The 22,174-nt window shown below is 45.5% G+C and overlaps 1 protein-coding gene across 1 annotated transcript in view; it reads left to right on the top strand.

Annotated features, from left to right (window-relative positions):
- Window positions 1-22,174, top strand: part of LOC147460402 (DUF3754 family protein, putative (DUF3754)) — a 147,554-nt gene that overhangs the window by 13,932 nt on the left and 111,448 nt on the right. The gene's annotated exons all lie outside the window — the stretch shown is intronic.

A 22,174-nucleotide genomic window follows, 5' to 3' on the forward strand; every position in this document is an offset into this window, starting at 1 on the left:
GTACTGCTGGCAATGTCATATAGTGCCGCTTAGTGGCCCTAGGTGTGGGGCATTTTTTCCCAGAGCCCTATGTCACTGGTTTCCATCCTACGGGTCAGCTTATATTTTTTTCCCAGTTTTGTTTGTTATTTTTGGGTCCTAGGTTGGGCAACTTGTCTGAGTCTCTATATGGGGAGGGGAGCTGCCCACCCCTTGTATCATCTACTGTTCGTCTACAGTGTAGAGCCAACGTTTTTGGGTACACTGTGTACGAGTCTCATTGTCAGGTGCAGCAGAATTGAAATGGTGAAGATCCAGTTTTACACTTCCACACTCCTTTCACTTCTTTCCTTGCGTTAGTGATCGCTTTTAGCTTGAATGATGGTTCTTTTTACTTGTCCCTGAAGAGAGGGAATGGGAGTGTGCGGTAGAGATGTGTAGAGGGAGAGAGAAAGAGAGAAGAGGAGAATGACATCCGATGGGGTCCCAACCAACCCTCTCAAGGGCCCCCCATACCGTCGCCGATGTGGTATTTGCTTTAGATTGCGTAAATGGAATGTACACACAATGCAATACCTCAAGTGCAAACTCTACTGAGTCGAATGATGACTGTTGCCGCGGTAACTCCTCAAGATTAGGCACCTCCAGGGTTGATTTGATGCACCTTTGGATCCTTCTCGATGTGGGATTGTGGATGGCCACCAAGGGGCTGATTTGCATTGCCCATGCGAGAGGATGAAGGGCTGAAGACGTAGATCTTGATGAGGCCGATGATGGACAGCAATGGAGCACTTGATGCCGGTGAGGGAATACCCGAGGGGAGGCTCGATGGGCTGCCGAAGTACCGGATCGTCAACGGGAAGCATGCGAAGGCAGTTCCAATCCGTTCCAACGCGGGGAGATGGGCTGAAAACTGAAAATGCTGGTCTGATCTGCTGTCAATTGCAAGCGCTAGGGCTGAAAACAGGGATCGCTGGCTGATCTGTTGATTGGGGGAAATGCCAGGCTGAAATCTGCAAAACGCTATGGACCGGCTTTGCAAACGTTGGCTGGATTTGCTCCCTTTCTCTAGCGCTTGGCAATTGTGTTGGAAACGCTAGCTCTCTTGCTGCCTTTATAGGGCTGAAATTGTACTTATGAATTTATTTATGCTTAGGTAGGGCAATCCATCCACCACACCCAACAAATAAATCATAAAGATGATTTACTAATAAGTTAGGCTGGGGGGAGGGGGGGGGAGGCTTAGTTTGGGTGCAACTGTCGCACATCTGCCTACCCGGGAATCCGATCGATGCGGGGAATGGCTCGTTGGATTCTGCTAACCTAGAACTACATGCAAATGCCCACCGTAGTGTAACAACTTGTGTCAAACTGTGTGTACAACCATTTATGCAAGAGGGTTCCAAAATTGGAAAACCTAATCTAATGCTTGTTTGGACATGCAGATCTTGTGGATTGGCTCACAAAATTGTTGGTATCGATCCTCCTAGGGTACTAGACACTCCTATCTAGGAGGAAGAGAAAAATTGGCTCTAGAAGTCAATGAAGCATGTCCATGTGGCACACAGAGTCATGTGCACGTGACACTCATGTGCTAACATTTTTCTCTCTCCTAGCGTTTTGCCAGACGTGCCCCAATGTCTTGCGTGGGAACTGCTAGCAGAAGAAGATGAATTGAGATCGTCCTCTAAGCGAACATGCTTCTTTGTTCTGCTTGCCTCTTGGAAGGTAGCTTTCCGATCCAAATAGCCGGCATAATCTTTTGACTTGTTGCTCTTTTAAGAGTGCTTTTTAGCTTTCATCAACTTGTTGACTTTCTTCTCAAGAGCTTCATTAAACTCTTCTTGTGAATAAAGCTTCAATTTCTCTAGATGTGGCTCGGCCTTGGTCTTCACCGCTGACTTGGTCGGAGTGGGGATGACCTTTTGCCTGGTGACCCTTTTGATACTTATAGTTTGGATCCTTGGAGTATTTGACAAGGCGCGTATCACAAGTGTCCACTTGCAGTTGTCGCTTGTATTCAGACGTGTCAAGATCCTGTGCTGAATGTCTTCCATGGTCCTCTCCCGGTTCATGTTGGAATCTTGGTTGCTTCTCTTTGTCTCTTCACTCAGGTTTTCGAGCTCTCATCATCCTCCTGCAAAACTGTAGTAGGCTGGATGTGTTCCTCTCAGTCGGATTTATTGTTGGAACCCATGTGTGATGTAGAAAGTCGGATCGGATCAGATCCTCAATTGTAGTAGATCGGATGTGTTTCTTTCTGTCGGGCTCATTGCTGGAACCCATGTGTGCCGAAGAAAGTCGGATCGAATCAAATCCGCCAAAGGAGAAGAATCGTTTGACCATTGTAACATGCTTGAACACCCAAGCGAGAGATCAATAGCAACATACGAATAGAATTTGCAACAAACTGAATTGGGAGGGAGAAATGAAATGTTATATTAAATGTCTTCAAAAGGCCAAAATGACCTATGAGACCAAACTGATACAATTCTTGTGGAATTAATCCAATGTCTGACTGAAGTAAAGTGAAAGACTAATACTAAAAGACTAAAAAGTCAGACTGAGAATCATCATCATCATCATCATCCATGCTCGAGGATGCCCGACATCGGGCATTGTCCGAGAAAGTATTGCATTGATCGCTGATTTGAAGAGCTTCATCAATGTTCGCCTCTGTAAATAGTCGTACTGGGCGTCTCCCATGTCGTACTAGAATAGTCTTCATTCTCTGGTGGAGCCTCCATCGATGTCGTGGTCGCCAGAGAGAGAGAGAGAGAGAGAGAGAGAGAGAGAGAGAGAGAGTGAAATGAAATGAAATGTTATATTAACGTCTTCAAAAGCCAGAATGACCTATGAGACCAAACTGATACAAAAGTGGTGAATCTGTTACAATGTCTGGGTACCTTAGTACTAAAGTACTAAGCGTGAAAAGTGTGAAAATAAATGTGAATGTGAAAAAGTAAATACAAAGTATTAAATAAACTTCTTAGGAGCATTCTAGGTGTCTGGCTAGAATGCTTCTAATCCTTTGGTGTAGTCTCCTCCGGTGAAGTGTGCTTCTGCGTCTCGGTCGTGGTCGTCTCGATTTCCTAAGCTCAATCGCCCTGTCAATGAGGGTGCCTTTGGTATGAATGTGGGTACTCCTTTGTGCTGGCTGCTGGCCTCTTGCTTCTCCTTCCACTCCTGCTTCTCTCGATCCGAAGAAATCTGTGATCTGCCTCTGAGGCTGTAGTGCTCTTTGTCTTCTCATTAGATTCTCATTAGATTATCCCTGTGCCGATATAGTTCTAGTAGGTACAAGCCTAAGCATCTTTGATCTTGGTATTGCATGACTCTATCTAGAGGTCCAAAGCCTTCTTTAAATAGGCAATGGAAACGCCCACGTATCTCATAGTATACAGTGCAATGGCATATGTAGTGTAATTCTGTCTCCGGCTCCATTCCGCATAACTTGCAAATTCTGCTCTCAGGTGGGATTCCCCTAAATCTGCCAAATTCAATTTCCAGCTGGTGTGAGGATGTACGAATCTGACCAATAGCACATCTCAAACCATGAGATAGGTGGGTATCCATGTAGCTCGGGCGAATCACAAATCCATCTTCAGATAGCTGTAGGAAGTTTTCTTTGTAGTCGGTCATCTTCGTGCCCAATTCTTGTGTAGGGTCTACCCATGTCCTCTTAGTATCCAACTGTATAAGATCCTGACGAATGATTTTATTAATCTCCATTCGTGTATTTGCCAGTGATGGAGCCTCAAGAGAGTATTGGAAGGGGGGTAATCTTTCCATATTGAACCCGTGTCTCTGAAACCACGAGGACAGTTGCGCATACCAGCATGATGTATCCCCTTTCATTGCTAATTGTCGAGAGGATTCGAGGGCCAGTCTAGTATATCGGCAATTATTTGTATCCCACAAACCATGTATAAAGGACACTGATCTGGTAAGAGCTTCAATTTCTATCGGAGGGGCAGCTAGCTCCGCTCGGGTAATCGCGTGTGGTACGGAGGCCTTGGCTCTAATCATTCGGGAAATCATAGATACCAAAGGTCTCTCCATTGACTTCCAATTATCCTGATCCACAGATGGTCCCCAAATCTGGACCCCATAAAGCATAGCCGAAGCCACCACAGTATCAAAGAGCCAAATTTTTGTTCGTGGTTCTTGAAATTGCACTTGTGAACACATCCTCTCCAACCCTCCCAAGGCCGCAGAGGCTCTGGACAATCTAGCATCCGCTGCTTTCTTAAGAGTAAACTTCGGTCCTGCAAATACCACACCAAGGTATGTGTATGCATCTGTGTACTCTACTGTATCCTGGCCATATGCAAATGTAGGTGCCGATCTCCTAACCCACTGCGGTGTGGTGTTAAACACCATAATTTTGGTTGTACCCAAGTTTATCGACAGTCCATTGTCCTCCGCGAATTTATGTAATGCATCTAGCTGCCTCTGCATTCCATCTGGTGATTCTGCTATCAATACAATATCATCTGCATACAACAATAAAGGGATCCATGACCCTGCAAGTCGAGCATCTCTGTCACCCTCTCTATCAATGTAATCTGATACCTTATCTATGTACATACCAAATAAAGTAGGGGACAGTGGGCATCCCTGCTTTACTCCAACGATGGAATGAACAATGTCGGAATCCCCTTCTGGAGTACGTATAGAACCAGTTACTGACCCGTATAAGGCCATGATCCCCCAAATAATCTCTTTGGGGACCCCTAACTCTTGCATCCTTCGCATCAATCTGGCCCTTGGTACTGTATCAAAAGCTTTCCGAAAATCCACAAAGCAACAATACATCCTTCTCCCGCTTGCTCTTCCTTCCTCAATAATGGCTCTGAGCGTAAGAATATGATCTAAAGTCGAATAACCCCTCCTGAATCCAGCTTGTCCTGTTGCCCTCATTCTCTGGGGCCGCGCCGAAAGCAACACAGTGATCTATGGCGGCTTCAATGCTCCAACTTCGGCTATGGTCGTGGGTCCACCATCTTCAAGAATCTCCGAAGAGGAAAATTCTTGAAACCATGTCCAACACAAAACCATAAACATACCCATTCCAGGTAGAGTGAATGGAAAATACTATTCTTCCTGAATGACTGTGCATGCAATGCAGATGAACGAAGTGATGGAGTGCCAAACCGTTCACCAAACACATGTAAAAAGTGAGATCGAATCTTGACCTTTCGACTTAAACTTATCAACTGTGGCAAATCACAACGGAAATGCCGATGCTTGATGGACAATCTTTCTCGTGCTCTTTTTGAGATTGTGTCATGCCAAGGAAGAAACATGGAAAAGCGATTGACAAAACGGACAATCAGAAAACAATGTGAATTCCTTGAATCCAAAATTTTTTTCTTTTTCAAGAGCGATCCGCATACATCCGTGATTATCTGTGAGTGAATCATGTGCATCGTACAATACGGCATGTCTGTGAAAAGGGAACACATAAAGACGGTGACGAAAATACAAGAAACTGTCACGAATGAGAAACGTGAACAATGCGTGCTGACTAATCATGCGAACACACAATACTTCTTGAGTGATTTTTTTGGACCTGGACTCGAGAGCCAAGATCAGTCATTCGTGATTGATCGGATCTGCAATGAGGTTAGCTTCACTAGAAAAATCTGATCGGACCTACAATAAGGTTAGCTTCACTAGAAAAATCATCATGCAACCATCATCGTTGCGAACTATCACATCTCTATCATGCAAAAAATGTGTGTCGTGCTTTGGAAAAGAAAGGTGAGAGAGTCTCCTTTTCCTGTTTCTTTCCAAGCTCCGCTTGCACATTAGAAGTGAGAGGTAAAGAATGAAGACCCTCCACCACGAATGATTATGGAAGAGTCACTTTTGGCATTGAGAGTGAGCGTATTGTGTGCCCAATCAATGAGAGGGTTATGTTCACGAAACCATCAAATGCCTAAAATCATATCACATATTGATAGAGGGAGACACGACAAATTTTCTATGAAAGGACGCTTTCTGAACAGTGAATAACACATCAAGGCACTCTCGTGTATTGAGAGAGTCCATACCGGGAGCGAAGCCCGACACCATGAGAGGAGTTGTCTGGCTATCCTCGAAGCGGGCTCTTTCTACAAGAGAGGCATCAATCACATCATGCATACTGTCTGAATCAAACAAGATCACCATGCGTTGACCATTCACATGACCATAACACTTCATGAGAGACTCATCAGCTAGATGATCATTAGAAACTTGGGACACACTAGTGTTCTCATTTATGGCATTAACAGAGGATGTGGGTTCTGTGGGTTTGTTGGATTCGTTCTTAGGACATGTCTTCTTTATATGACCCTTGACGTGACATTGATAATATCGACCTTCCTTAGAATAAATGATTTGTTCTTTTGGCGCTATGTATCCCAAAAATTCTTGTGCAACTTTTTTATCTGGGGTGAGCTTAGGTTTAGCAGGTGTGTTAGCTTTACCTTTAGATTCATTTTGAGAGTTCTTTTCCGAACGATTAGAGAAAGACTAGCTAGAAGAGTTACCGTTCTTACCGTTCTGTGGGTTCTGAGAAGTTTGAGAGATACTGTGAGAAGACTTGTTCTCTTTAGGCTTTCCTTTGTTGTGCTTCATCTCTTGCTCGAGAGCAATCGCTATCGACTTGTTGAGATCTACGGGGTCGAGGACTTCGACATCGAACGTGATATACTCGTCCAACCCGAAAATAAAAGCCTCTTTATGCTTCGCATCCGATTTGCGTAATTGGGTGCCAAGCTACAAAACACGGTTAGAAAAGGACATGAATGGGGTACCATTTTGCTTGAGATTGCGCCAATCTTCCTTTAACCGTGCCAGGTACTGAGGTGGCATGTACCGTGCCTTGAGCTTGTCTTGGAAGTCTTGTCTTGGAAGTCGGCCCGATTGAAAGAAAGGGACATGACTTCCTCGGCTTCCTCTAGGTGTGCATCCAAGTGAGCCTCTTGCCACGCTTGATACCAATTAATAGTATCACCGGCAAGATACATGGCTGTCGTCAAAACTTTGCTATTTCCTATTTTCTTAGTTGTCGCTTTCTTTCTTCGGTTGCCAAGCGTGCTTACTCACGCTCACGCTCACGCTCACGCTCACGCTCACGCTCACGCTCACGCTCCAAGGCTGCCTTTCTTTCTTTTCGGTCGCGATCCAAGGCGGCGCGTTGCTTCTCTTTTTGTAGCATCATGTCCATCATCGACTTGACCAAAGCCTCCATAGGATTTGGTACAACCTGTGGCGTAGATGGGGAAGGAGAAGGGTTAGAAAAAAATCCTCCTGGTGGGGAAAATTCTTCGTCACAACCTCCACTCTCATCACCTTCACGCAAAGTATCCATTCCGCTTTGAGTGATGACCATACACTGAGATCTTGGGTACTTAAGTTCTCAAGAAACTTATGTTCTTGAGGTTCTTGGGTTCTTGAGGTTCTTGAGTTCTGTAGCTTGCAATCGGTGTTTGAGAAGGCTTTTCTCTTACTCGAGCTCGACTCTTCCTTGCGGGCGCACCCCTTGGCCTCCTTGTGCTCACACCAAAGTTGCTTTTTCCGACCTCACCTTGATTGGCCGGCTGCTAAGTGCACGGTCCGCTCACAATGAGTGAAAAGAGAACAAGGGGAGGTTGGACAAGCCCTTCTTTCTTGGGTTACCTGTCACTCTTCAAAAACACGATTAGGAATCGACACGCCCAAGTGGACTTGGGTTACGTGCGACTGCAACAAGCAAAAAATTTCTTGTGGTCAGGTGCAACGGAAGAGAATAAGGATTTTGCTCGCATCTAGTACCCCGCACACAAACACAAGAGACACTTTACTTCACCTGAAAGAACTGAATTGAACTGAAAGAAAGAGTGTTAGGTGTAGCGGAATGAATGTTGTTCTTTCTCAAGATGAGTGCTCCATAATGTACTCAAGGTTCCTTTTTGTTCTTATGGAAGGGAGAACCTTCCATTCTTAATGAGAGAGTGCAATGATCACAAACAAAGTGAATGGACACTGTGCGTGCAAGCGTATGAGACTGAGAGATAGAGAGAGAAGAGAATACGACACCAGAGACGTAAAACCCCACTCTCATCGGCGAGAGTGGTCTACTATTGATTGCACAAACTGGTACAAACTGAATGCATGTGACGGATGCAAGTCTAGGCTAGATCGATGACGACGACGGGGATGGCGAGACCAATCTAAGGGCTGAAAACTGAGGCTTTCTATTTGCTGTCCAAAAATGCTAATGGCTGAATTCTGTTGCTGATTCGCTGCTGTCCCAAAAACGCTGATGGCTGAAATGTTCTGGCACCAAAAACGCTGATATGGGCTGGTCCTTGCGGGCTGAAATCTGCTGGTCTTTAGGGCTGGAAACTATTGGTCTTTAGGGCTGAAATCTGCTGGTCTTTAGGGCTGGAAACTGTTGGTCTTTAGGGCTGAAATCTGCTGGTCTTTATCTGCTGAAAATCGCCATGGCTGGGGCTGCAAATCCGGAAACGCTAGGGCTTCTGGCGATGCAACTGGATCAAAAGCGCTAGGCTGAGGTCTTTTTGGCGAGGGGTGGCTGCTGCTGAAAAACGCTACTGATGAGAGGCTAGGGCGGAGCTTGCTGAAGAAAACGCTACTGATGAGAGGCTGTGGCGATGACTGCTTGCTGAAAACGCCAAGGCTGATGTTGATGAAAAACGCTAGCATGGGGAGTCTTTCTGCTTGGAGGGAAAACGCCACCTAGGGAGGTTCTTGCTGAGAAGTTGCCTGTTGAGCACTGGTCCTCCTGCTCCCTCTTCTGCCAATTAGTGCTAGTCTAGGTTTGCTTATATACAAACTTACTCAATTTGCCCTACCTACTTTCCAACAAAAGTCACTTAAAAATAATAAGTGAAAAATGTCAAAAATAGGGAAAATAGGCTAAATGCACTGGAAAATTCCCCTGAAGGAATCTGATGGGAATGCTTATGATCATGCTGTGTGCAACCAGAGTATATATATCTACACTAAGTGATTGGTCATGCACGGTCTGCGAACAGACTCACAAAAGTGCCAGATCACTTCTAAATCTAGACTGACTGGACTGATTGAATCCTTGTCGTGGTGTAGCTTGTCCACGGACACGTAGGGTTGGATGTGTCACGTGACATCCCCTCCTTTTCAAAGTGAGGTACTGGTACCGAACTGTATGGCGTCGAGGGAGGTCGCCAATAGCATCCGGAATCCTGGAAGGGACTCTTCGCCGACCCACTCTGATGTGTGGGTTGTGCAGTACTTGAACTTCATAAAGGTCTGCAACGCTTGCTTCTACGGGCCGGGCTGAAAGCGACACAAAGTCTTCTGAGGCTCCTTCGATGCTTAAACTTCATCTAGAGTCATGCTTCTTTCTTCTTCAAGAATCTCCATGGCTGAAAATTCCTGAAACCATTTGCAACACAAAACCATGAACATACCTATTCCATGTAAAGTGATTGGAAACAATCCTGTCGTCCTAATAGACTGTGCATGCAATGTAGATGAACCAATAGATGGAGTGCCAAACCGTTCACCACACACACGCAAACAATGAGATCGAATCTCTCTCTTATGATCTAGAGCAATCAACTGTGGCAATTCACAACGGAAATGCCCATGCTTGGTGCTCATACTTTCATGTGTTCGGTCTACGAATGTGTCATGCCAAGGAAGAGACATGGAATGTGACTTCCTTACATACATACTTTTCAACTTTTCATGAACAATCCGCATATGTTCGTGCTCATTCATGAGTGAAACATGCTTAACGTACAATATGTCATGCTTAGTAAAAGGGATCACATAAAAACGCTGACTAAAATACAGGAAACGATCACGAATGAAACACTCGAACAATGCGTGCGTATGAATCATGCGAACAATAATACTTCCTGCGAGGGTTCTTTGGACCGAGACTAGAGAGCCAAGATCGGTTGTTCCTGAAGGGGTGCTTTGGACCTAGGCTCGAGAGCCAAGATCGGGTCTTCGTGACTGATCGTCTCTGCAATGAGGTTAGCTTCACTAGAGAAAGTATCAACTAATACGCCATCCTTCTTGTATACAATCACATCTTCTTCATGCAACTCATCATGCTTGTGAGAAATCACATCTTGATCATGCAAATCATCATGCTTGGCATTGTCATCCAAATCATCATGCTCATCATTATCATTCAAATCATCATCATCATGAAAATCCTGTGTCATGCTTTGGAGAAGAAGAGACTGAGAGAGTCTCCTCCTAAATCCGTTCAATCTACGCCTGCACATTAGCAATGAGAGAGGGAGAATGAACAACTTGCTCTCCACGAATGACAATGGGAGAGTCACTTTTGGCATTGAAAGTGAACGTATTTTCCGTATTTTCCGCCCAATCAATGAGAGGGGTATGCTCAGGAAACCATCGAATGCCCAAAATCATATCACATCCTGAGAGAGGAGAGACAAAAAATTTTCTACGGAAAGCAGCTTGTTGAACTGTAAACAACACACCAAGACACTCGTTCGTGATGAGAGAGTCCATACGGGGAGCGCCAGAGACCTCGAGAGGAATTTCTGACTAACCTCTACACCGGCTCTCTCAAAGAGAGGGATTGATCACATCATGCATACTTAGGACATGTTCTTTTTATGTGACCCTTAATGTGACAATGAAAACAACGACCTTCCTTAGAATAAGTGCTTTGCTCTTCCGACGTGATGTATCCTCCTAAAATTCCTTGTGCTACCTTTTCATCTGGAGTGAGCTTAGGTTTAGCAATTGTGTTAGCCTTACCCTTAGGTTCATTGGAAGAATTCTTTTCTGAGAGACTATTGGAAGATTGGTTAGAAGAGTTAACGTTCTTATCATTCTTACCGTTCTTACCATTCTAAGGGTTTTGAGAAGTCTGAGAGGTGCTTGTGGAAGTCTTGTTCTCCTTAGGCTTTCCCTTGTCGTGCTTCATCTCCTGTGCGAGAGCAATTGCTACCGCCTTGTTGAGATCGATTGGGTCGAAGACTTCTAGTCGTCTAACCCAAAAAGGAATGCCTTTTTGCGTTCATCGTCCGACTTGCGTAATTGGGTACCTAGCTGCAAAACACGATTAGAAAAAGACATGACTGGCATACCATTTTGCTTGAGAGCGCGCCAATCGTCCTTCAATTGTGCGAGGTACTGAGGAGGCATAAACCGCCTTGAGCTTATCTTGGAAATCAGCCCAATTGAAGGACAGGGGCGTGAATTTGACGGCTTTCTCTAGGTGCGCGGCTAACTATGCCTCTTGCCATGCGTGGTACCAATTGATGGCATCACCAGCAAGGTATATAGCTGTCATCAAAACCTTGCTATTCCCTGTCTTCTCAGTTGTCGCAAAATAAGCATTAAATTGATGCAACCAAGAATGAATAACCGTAGCATCCATCTTACCATCATACTTATTGAAAGTCAACTTCTCTGTGATCGGGTTGTTGGAGTCCGCATCTCGGCTTGCGCCACTTCAAGAACTACCAACATCTTTGGCTGATTCAAACTTTGAGGCAAGTACTTGTCGAACCAATTCTTGAGTGCGGAGGTCCCTCTCGATCTGCCTCCAAGGCCGCTCGTCTTGCTTCAACTTCCTCCTGTCTTTGTGCTTTTCTTTCTTTTCGTTCATCGCGCTCGCGTTCCAAGGCAATGCGAGTCGCTTCTTGTTGTATGGCAATTCTTTCGTTGCGTTCTTTACGCTCGCGTTCCAAGGCAATGCGAGTCGCTTCTTGTTGTATTGCATTTCTTTCGTTTCGTTCTTCGTGTGCGCCATTCGCTTCTTGTTGTGCCAGAGCAACGCGAGTCGCTTCGCGATTCGCTTCTTGTTGTTGGGCCATCATGTCCAACATCGACTTGACCATCGCCTCCATGGAAGTTGGTACAACTCGTGGCGTAGATGGAGAAGGGGGAGGGTCGGAAAAATCTCTTGGTGGGGAAAACTCTTCGTCGCCTCTCTCATGCTCATCACTTGTATGCGAAGTATCCATTCTGCTTCGGGTGATGACCATGCACTATGATGTTTGGTTCTTAAGTTCACGAGGTACTTGGGTTCTTGAGGGTCTTGGGTTCTTGGGTTTTGCCCTTTTCTGCGGGCGCGCCCTTGGCGGCCTTGCGCTCACACCAAGGTTGCTTTTTCCCACCTCACATCGATTGGCCGGCTGCTAAGTGCACCGTCTGCTCTCAATGAGTGAAAAGAGGCACAAGGGGAGGCTGGACAAGCCCTTCTTTCCTGGGATTCCTGTCACTCTTCCAAAACACGATTAGGAATCGACACGCCCAAGCGAACTTGGGTTCGTGCGACCTCAACAAGCAAAACAAATTCTGTGGTTCTTGTTGTTCTTTCCTTGAGTGATACAGAACACTGCCAAAGCTCTGATACCAATGTTAGGTGCAGCGGAATGAATGTTGTTCTTTCTCAAGATGAGTGCTTCATAATGTACTCAAGGTTCCTTTTTGTTCTTATTGAAGGGAGAACCTTCCGTTCTTAATGAGAGAGTGCAATGATCACAAACAAAGTGAATGGACACTGTGTGTGCAAGCGTATGAGACTGAGAGATAGAGAGAGAAGAAAATACGACACTAGAGACGTTGTAAAACCCTCCTCCGAAGGCCCCACTCTCGTCGGCGAGAGTGGTCTACTATTGATTGCACAAACTCGTACAAACTGAATGCATGTGACTGATGCAAGTCTAGGCTAGATCGATGACGACGAAGGGGACGACGAGACCGATCTAAGGGCTGAAAACTGAGGCTTTCTATCTGCTGTCCAAAAACACTAATGGTTGAATTCTGTCGCTGATTCTCTACTGTCCCAAAAACGCTGATGGCTGAAATGTTCTGGCACCAAAAACGCTGATATGGGCTGGTCCTTGCGGGCTGAAATCTGCTGGTCTTTAGGGCTGGAAACTGCTGGTCTTTAGGGCTGAAATCTGCTGGTCTTCATCTGCTGAAAATTGCCATGGCTGGGGCTGCAAATCTGGAAACGCTAGGGCTTCTAAGTTCTGGCAATGCAATTGGATAAAAAACGCTAGGCTGAGGTCTTCTTGGCGAGAGGTGGCTGCTGCTGAAAAACGCTACTGATGAGAGGCTAGGGCGATGGAGCTTGCTGAAGAAAACGCTACTGATGAGAAACGCTACTGATGAGAGGCTATGGCGATGACTGCTTGCTGAACACGCCAAGGTTGATGTTGATGAAAAACGCTAGCATGGGAAGTCTTTTTGCTTGGAGGGAAAACACCACCACAGGAGATTCTTGCTGAGAAGTCGCCTGTTGAGCACTGGTGCTCCTGCTGCCTCTTTTGCCAATTAGTGCTAGTCTAGGTTTGCTTATATATAAACTTACTCAATTTGCTCTACCTACTTTCCAACAAAAGTCACTTAAAAATAATAAGTGAAAAATGTCAAAAATAGGGAAAATAGGCTAAATGCACTGGAGAATTCCCCTGAAGGATTCTGATTGGAATGCTTATGATCATGCTGTGTGCAACCAGAGTATATGTGTCACGTGGCACATCCAACCCTATGTGTCCGTGGACAAGCTACACCACAGCAGGGTTTAGTCAGTTCCGTCAAGTTAGATTAGCAATGATCTGGCACTTTTGTGAGTCTATTCGTAGACTGTGCATGCCCAGTCACTTAGCATAGATGCATATCCTCCGGTTGCACACAGCATGATCATCGGAATTCCCATCAGAATCCATTAGCATGAGTTAAGGGAATTTTCCAGTGCATTTAGCCTATTTTCCTATTTATTGGGATTTTCACTTATTATTATTTTTAAGTGACTTTCCAACAAAAGTAGGTAGGGCAATTTTGCTAAGTTAATATGTAAGCAACCCAAAGCTAGATGAGCAAGGAGCACATAGGCCCTCAGGTAGTAGGTACCCTTCTCTCTCAACAAGAACCATCAAGCACCCTCATGAACCTAGCGTTTTCTTCATCATCGACTTCCCCCAAGTCAGCGTTTGCAGTTCTCCCCTCATCGCTAACACCCCCAGCCTCTAGCATTGCAGAATCGCCACTAAGGCTGCAGGAGAATCAGCGTTTTCTAGCTTCCTATCGCCACAGGTGACCAGCGTTTGCAGCCATCAGATCCAGCAGCAAAAACGCAAAATCAGCAGCAGCAAAAACGCAAATTCAGCCTCAGGAAAACGCAGCAGACTCAGCCCAACCCGGTTGCAGATTGTTCCCCCATCTTCAACCAAGGAAACGCAGCCAAAACAGTCCATTTTCAGCCTTGAAACAGTCCAAGAAATTCAGCATCTAGAAGATCTCAGATTTCAGCCCAAGTCGCCGTCGTCATCACCGTTGTCGTCATCGGCATAGTCCAACTTGCATCTGTCCATTGCATCTGCATTGTACGCATTTGTGCAATCAAGTAGACCACTCTCGCCGACGAGAGTGGGGCCTTCGGAGGAGGGTTTTACAAACCTCTCGGTGTCGTATCTTTTCTCTCTCCTTCTCTCAGACTCATTCATTTGCACGCACAACCCACAACACTCTACAAGTCGGAAAGCTCTTTCTTTCCCTAAAGAACTAAAAGGAACCTTGAGCAATAAAGATCACTAATCTTGAGAAAATACAACATTTATTCCGCTGCACACTACATTGGTATCAGAGCTTTGGAAGTGTTCTGCATTACTCAAGGAAAGAACCACAAGAATTTTTTTTGCTTGTTGCGATCGCACTAACCCAGGTTTACTTGGGCGTGGCGACTCCTAATCGTGTTTTGTTGAAGAGTGACAAGAATCCCAAGAAAGAAGGGCTTGTCCAGCCTCCCCTTGTGTCTCTTTTCACTCATGGAGAGCGGACCGTGCACTTAGCGGCCGGCCAATCGACGTGAGGTGGGAAAAAGCAACCTTGGTGTGAGCGCAAGGCCGCCAAGGGGTGCGCCCGCAGAAAAGGGTAGAACTCGGGTGAAGAGAAGATCCTTCTTCAACGCGGTTTGCAAGCGAAGAAAACCTCAAGAACCCTAGATTCTCACGAATCAAGGACCTCAAGAATCTCAAGACCCTCAAGAACCCAAGTTCCTCGCGAACTTCAGAACCCAAGATTATAGTGCATGGTCGTCACCCGAAGCGGAATGGATACTTCGCATATAGGTGATGAGCATGAGAGAGGCGGCGAAGATTTTTCCCCACCAGGAGACTTTTTCGACCCTCTCCCTTCGCCATCTACGCCACGAGTTGTCCTCACTCCTATGGAGATGATTGTCAAGTCGATGTTTGGACATGATGGCACAACAACAAGAAACGAATCGAGTTGCATTGGCACAACTCGCAAGCAAAGCAGAAGCACAAGAAGCCAAGGACCGCGAGCGCGATGAAAATCGCATTGCTCAGGAGCGTGAGCGCATTGCTCTTGCAGCAAAACAAGAGGAAAATCGGCTTGCTTTCGAACGCGAGCGCGATGAACGAGAAGCTCAACGGGAGATTCATCATCAAGAGTTTATTTCCCACATCCTAGCCTCGAAGACCGAACCACCCAAAGATCGTGGAAGTTCGTCAAGTGGCTCAAGCCACGACGCGGATTCCAACCATCCAGTTACAGAAAAGTTGACTTTCAGTAAGTATGATAGTAAGATGGATGCTACGGTGATTCATTCTTGGTTGCATCAATTTAATGCTTATTTTGCGACAACTAAGAAGACAAACAATAGCAAAGATTTGACGGCAGCTATGTACCTTGCCGGTGATGCCATTAATTGGTACCACGCATGGCAAGAGGCACAGCTAGCCGCGCATCTAGAGGCAGCCGACGATTTCACGCCCCTCTTTTAGTTGGGCTGATTTCCAAGACAAGCTCAAGGCGCGGTTTATGCCACCTTAGTACCTTGCACGATTGAAGGACGATTGGCGAGCTCTCAAGCAAAATGGTATGCCGGTTATATCTTTTTCTAATCGTGTTTTGCAGCTAGGTACCCAACTTCGCATGTCGGATGAGGAACGCAAAGAGGCTTTTCTCTTTGGATTGGACGAGTATATCAAGTACGATGTCGAGGTATTCGATTCAATCGATCTCAACAAGGCGGTAGCGATTGCTCTTGCACAGGAGATGAAGCACAACAAGGGAAAGCCTAAGGAGAACAAGACTTCCACAAGTACCTCGCAGACTCCTCAGAACGGTAAGAATGATAACTCTTCTAACCAATCTACCAACAGTCTCTCATCAAAGAATTCTTCCAATGAATCTAAGGGTAAGGCTAACACAACTGCTAAACCTAAGCTTACACCAGATGAAAAGGTAGCACAAGGAATTGTAGGAGGATACATCACTTCGGAAGAACAAAGCACGTATTCTAAGGAAGGTCGTTGTTTTCATTGTCACATTAAGGGTCACATAAAACGAACATGTCCTAAGCTTGAATCGAATGAATCTAAAGAACCCACAACACCCACTACATCTGTCAATGCAATGAATGATAACACGATTGTGCCCAAAGTTTCTCAGGACCCTCCCATTGATGATTCTCTCATTAAATGTTATGGTCGTACATCGGGGCACTGTTTTGTCATATTGTTTGATCCAGGTAGTATGCATGATGTGATCAATTCCTCTCTTGTTGAGAGAGCCCGCCTCGAAGTTAGTCCGAGATCTCGTATCGAGGTCTCTGGCTTTCGTCCTGGTATGGACGCTTTCATCACCGAGGAATGCCTTGATGTGTTATTTGCAATTAAACAGACTACCTTCACTAGAAGATTTGTTGTTTCTCCTCTCTCAGGATGTGATATGATTTTGGGCATTCGATGGTTTCGTGATAATGACGCTCTCATGGATTTTCTGACTAAAACTATAACTCTCAATGCCAAAAGTGATTCTCCTATTGTCATTCATAGAGAGGACATTGCTCATTCTCCATCTCTCATTGCTACTATGCAGGACAAGATAGAAAGGATTCGGGATAAGGAGATTCTCTCAGTCTCTTTTTCTCCATAGCATGACACACAGGATTTGCATGATTATGAGAAGCATGATGATTTGAAGGATAATGATTTGCATGATGATTTGGATGGAAAAGACAAGCATGATAAATTGCATGAAGATGATGTGATTGTTCACAAGGATGATGTGTTAGTGGATGCTTTTCCTAGTGAAGCTAACCTCGTTGTAGATTCGATCAATCACCAAGAATCGATCTTGGCTTTTGAGTTGAGGTCCACAGATCCCCCACAAGAAGATTCGATAGATCCCGAAGAAGCGATCTTGGCTCTCGAGCCTTGGTCCAAAGAACCCTCACAAGAAGTATTATGTGTTCGCATGATTGATACGCACGCATTGTTCGAGTGTTTCATTCGTGAAGGTTTCCTCGTGAAGGTTTCCTGTATTTTAGTCAGCATCGTTATGTGATCCCTTTCCCTAGGCATGACATATTGTATGTTGAGCACGTTTCTCTCATGGATGAGCACGAATGTATGCGGATTGTTCATGAAAAGCTGAAAATTTTGTATGTCAGGAAGTCACATTCCATGTTTCTTCCGTGGCATGACAGAGTTTCCGAAAGAGCACATGATAGTGTGAGCACCAAGCATGGGCATTTCCATTGGGATTTGCCACAGTTGATTGATTTCGATCAAACAGAAAAGATTCGAACGCATTGTTTGCATGTGTTTGATGAACGGGTTGTCACTCCGTCTCTATGTTCATCTACATTGCATACACAGTCTTTAGAGAAGAAAATATTTTTTTCCTTCACTTTACATGGAATGGGTATGTTCATGGTTGTGTTGGAGATGGTTTCAGGAATTTTCAGCCATGGAGATTCTTGAAGACGACAGAAGCAGGACTCTAGACGAAGTTAAAGCATCGAAGGAGCCACAGAAGACTTTGAGTCGCTTTCGGCACGGCCCAAAGAAGCAAGCGTTGCAGACCTTTATGAAGTTCAAGTATCCCACGACCCACACATCAGAGTGGGCCGGCGAAGAGTCCCTTTCAGGATTCCGGATGCTGTTGGCGATCTCCCTCGACGCCATACAGTTCGGTACTAGTACCTCACTTTGAAAAGGAGGGGATGTCACGTGACACATCCAACCCTATGTGTCCGTGGACAAGCTACACCACAGCAGGGTTTAGTCAGTTCCGTCAAGTTAGATTAGCAATGATCTGGCACTTTTGTGAGTCTATTCGTAGACCGTGCATGCCCAATCACTTAGCATAGATGCATATCCTCCGGTTGCACACAGCATGATCATCGGAATTCCCATCAGAATCCATTAGCATCAGTTAAGGGAATTTTCCAGTGCATTTAGCCTATTTTCCTATTTATTGGGATTTTCACTTATTATTTTTTTAAAGTGACTTTCCAACAAAAGTAGGTAGGGCAATTTTGCTAAGTTAGTATATAAGCAATCCAAAGCTAGCACTCTTTGGCAGATGAGCAAGGAGCACATAGGCCCTCAGGTAGTAGGTACCCTTCTCTCTCAACAAGAACCATCAAGCACCCTCATGAACCTAGCGTTTTCTTCATCATCGACTTCCCCCAAGTCAGCGTTTGCAGTTCTCCCCTCATCGCTAACACCCCCAGCCTCTAGCATTGCAGAATCGCCACTAAGGCTGCAGGAGAATCAGCGTTTTCTAGCTTCCTATCGCCACAGGTGACCAGCGTTTGCAGCCATCAGATCCAGCAGCAAAAACGCAAAATCAGCAGCAGCAAAAACGCAAATTCAGCCTCAGGAAAACGCAGCAGACTCAGCCCAACCCGGTTGCAGATTGTTCCCCCATCTTCAACCAAGGAAACGCAGCCAAAACAGTCCATTTTCAGCCTTGAAACAGTCCAAGAAATTCAGCATCTAGAAGATCTCAGATTTCAGCCCAAGTCGCCGTCGTCATCACCGTTGTCGTCATCGGCATAGTCCAACTTGCATCTGTCCATTGCATCTGCATTGTACGCATTTGTGCAATCAAGTAGACCACTCTCGCCGACGAGAGTGGTGCCTTCGGAGGAGGGTTTTACAAACCTCTCGGTGTCGTATCTTTTCTCTCTCCTTCTCTCAGACTCATTCATTTGCACGCACAACCCACAACACTCTACAAGTCGGAAAGCTCTCTCTTTCCCTAAAGAACTAAAAGGAACCTTGAGGAATAAAGATCACTAATCTTGAGAAAATACAACATTCATTCCGCTGTACACTACAATATGCATCTACACTAAGTGACTAGTCATGCACGGTCTGCGAACAGACTCACGAAAGTGCCAGATCACTTCTAAATCTAGACTGACTGGACTGACTGAACCCTTGTCGTGCTGTAGCTTGTCCATGGACAGGTAGGGTTGGATGTGTCACGTGACATCCTCTCCTTTTCAAAGTGAGGTACTGGTACCGAACTGTATGGCGTCGAGGGAGGTCGCCAATAGCAACCAGAATCCTGGAAGGGACTCTTCGCCGGTCCACTCTGATGTGTGGGTCGTGCGGTACTTGAACTTCATAAAGGTCTGCAATGCTTGTTTCTCTTGGCCGCGCGGAAAGCGACAGAGTATTCTGAGGCTCCTTCGATGCTTCAACTTCATCTAGAGTCATGCTTCTTTCTTCTTTAAGAATCTCCATGGCTGAAAATTCCTGAAACCATTTCCAACACAAAACCATGAACATACCTATTCCATGTAAAGTGATTGGAAAAAATCCTATCGTCCTAATAGACTGTGCATGCAATGTAGATGAACCAGTAGACGGAGTGCCAAACCGTTCACCACACACACGCAAACAATGAGATCGAATCTTTCTCTTATGATCTAGAGCAATCAATTGTGGCAATTCTCTTATGATCTAGAGCAATCAACTGCTGTCCCAAAAATGCTGATGGCTTGCACCAGAAACGCTGATATGGGCTGGTCCTTGCGGGCTGAAATGTGCTGGTCTTTAGGGCTAGAAACTGCTGGTCTTTAGGGCTGAAATCTGCTGGTCTTCATCTGCTGAAAATTGCCATGACCGGGGCTGCAAATATGGAAACGCTAGGGCTTCTAAGTTCTGGCGATGCAACTGGATTAAAAACGTTAGGCTGAGGTCTTCTTGGCGAGAGGTGGCTGCTGCTGAAAAACGCTACTGATGAGAGGCTAGGGCGATGGAGCTTGCTGAAGAAAACGCTACTGATGAGAGGCTATGGCGATGACTGCTTGGTGAAAACGCCAAGGCTGATGTTGATGAAAAACGCTAGCATGGGGAGTCTTTCTGCTTGGAGGTAAAACGCCACCAAGGGAGGTTCTTGCTGAGAAGTTGCCTGTTGAGCACTTGTGCTCTTGCTGCTTCTTCTGCCAATTAGTGCTAGTTTAGGTTTGCTTATATACAAACTTACTCAATTTGCCCTACCTACTTTCCAACAAAAGTCACTTAAAAATAATAAGTGAAAAATGTCAAAAATAGGGAAAATAGGCTAATTGCACTGGAAAATTCCCTTGAAGGATTCTAATGGGAATGCTTATGATCATGCTGTGTGCAACCAGAGGATATGCATCTACACTAAGTGACTGGTCACGCACGGTGTGCGAACAGACTCACAAAAGTGCCAGATCACTTCTAAATCTAGACTGATTGGATTGACTGAACCCTTGTCGTGCTGTAGCTTGTCCACGGACACATAGGGTTGGATGTGTCACGTGACAAAGAGAGAGACGGGAGAGAAAAGACACGATATAGGGATGTCGGGTCCCAACCCTCAAGGGCCCCCTTGCTCTGTTGCCAGAGCAAGTACTTTCTTTATTCTTGCACAATGCTGATACATTGATTGAATGCTGAGATGCTGATGCGAACGGGTGTTGATGCTGTGGTAATTGATGACGACTATGTTGACATGACGATGGGGATTGTGGGACGATGACGATGATGTCGTCGTGAAGTCCCGGATCTGCTACGATGGCAATGAAGGTGTCGTCGTCAAGATAGGGATTTGCGATGACGATGGCGACGACAAGGCTGAAAACTGAAAACGCTAGATGCTCTGCTACAATATGCGAGTGTTGGCGGTGCTACGACCGATCTGCAATTGCGGGGTCGTGCAAGGGCTGTAATGCAAAAACGCTGGCTGATCTGGGCTGAATTTGCAAAACGTTGGCTAAGGTTTGCTGAATCTAAAAACGCTAGGCTGATTTGGAAATCCGATGAGGATATGCAACGGGAATAGAAGGTTCTTGCAAGGCTAAGGGCTGAAACTGAAAACGCTGGTTGTCCTCGCTGAAAACGCTGGTCTTCTTGATCTTGAGAAAACACCAGGGCTCCCGAGGTGCTACCTGACAACTGAGTGTTTGCCTCTTTGTGTCCCTGCTTCTTCTGCTTCTACCGAGTGCCCAATGGGTTTCTTTTATAGTTTCTTAGCAACTTGCTCTACCTACTTTTCCAACAAAAGTTACTTATTAATAAAAAAGTGAAAAATGTGTTACTTTGGGAAAAAGGGTTCTATGCTCTGGAAAATGCTCATGCTGAAATGATTGTACTGTGCAAGAGAGGTATGCAAGTGCGACCGGCCTGGACACCACATCCTGCTAGAGGCTCACAAAGGTGCCAGGCTCAGTCCTAAGCTAAGACTTAGGCTAGACTATGGCAGAAGCATGTCCATGTAGCACAAGTGAAGTGCGCACGTGACATCCCCCCTTGTTAAAAGTGAGGCACAACTGTCGAACTTCTATCTGTACTTTTGATGCTGGCTTATGAATGCTTCTACCGAGTGCCCAATGGGTTTCTTTTATAGTTTCTTAGCAACTTACTCTACCTACTTTTCCAACAAAAGTTACTTATTAATAAAAAAGTGAAAAATGTGTACTTTGGGAAAAAGGGTTCTATGCTCTGGAAAATGTTCATGCTGAAATGATTGTACTGTGCAAGAGAGGTATGCAAGTGCAAACGGCCTGGACACCACGTCTTGCTAAAGGCTCACAAAGGTGCCAGGCTCAGTCCTCAGCTAAGACTTAGGCTAGACTATGGCAGAAGCATGTCCATGTAGCACAAGTGAAGTGCGCACGTGACATCCCCCCCTGTTAGAAGTGAGGCACAACTATCGAACTTCTACCTGTACTTCTGATGCTGGCTTATGAATGCTTCTGATGGTGTGGATGCATCACCAATGAAAATTCCTCCAAACGGGTGGATACTACGGATGTAGGTGTTGCTATGATGTAAACACCGACCATACGAGTTACTAGGTAGCCTTACTACTACCGTAGAATACCAGCCTTGGTGTTGACTCTGCCTGCAAGCAAGCA

The sequence above is a fragment of the Adiantum capillus-veneris genome, chromosome 4 (genome assembly GCF_014529385.1).
Source record: "Adiantum capillus-veneris isolate H3 chromosome 4, ASM1452938v2, whole genome shotgun sequence".
Classification (NCBI taxonomy): domain Eukaryota; kingdom Viridiplantae; phylum Streptophyta; class Polypodiopsida; order Polypodiales; family Pteridaceae; genus Adiantum; species Adiantum capillus-veneris.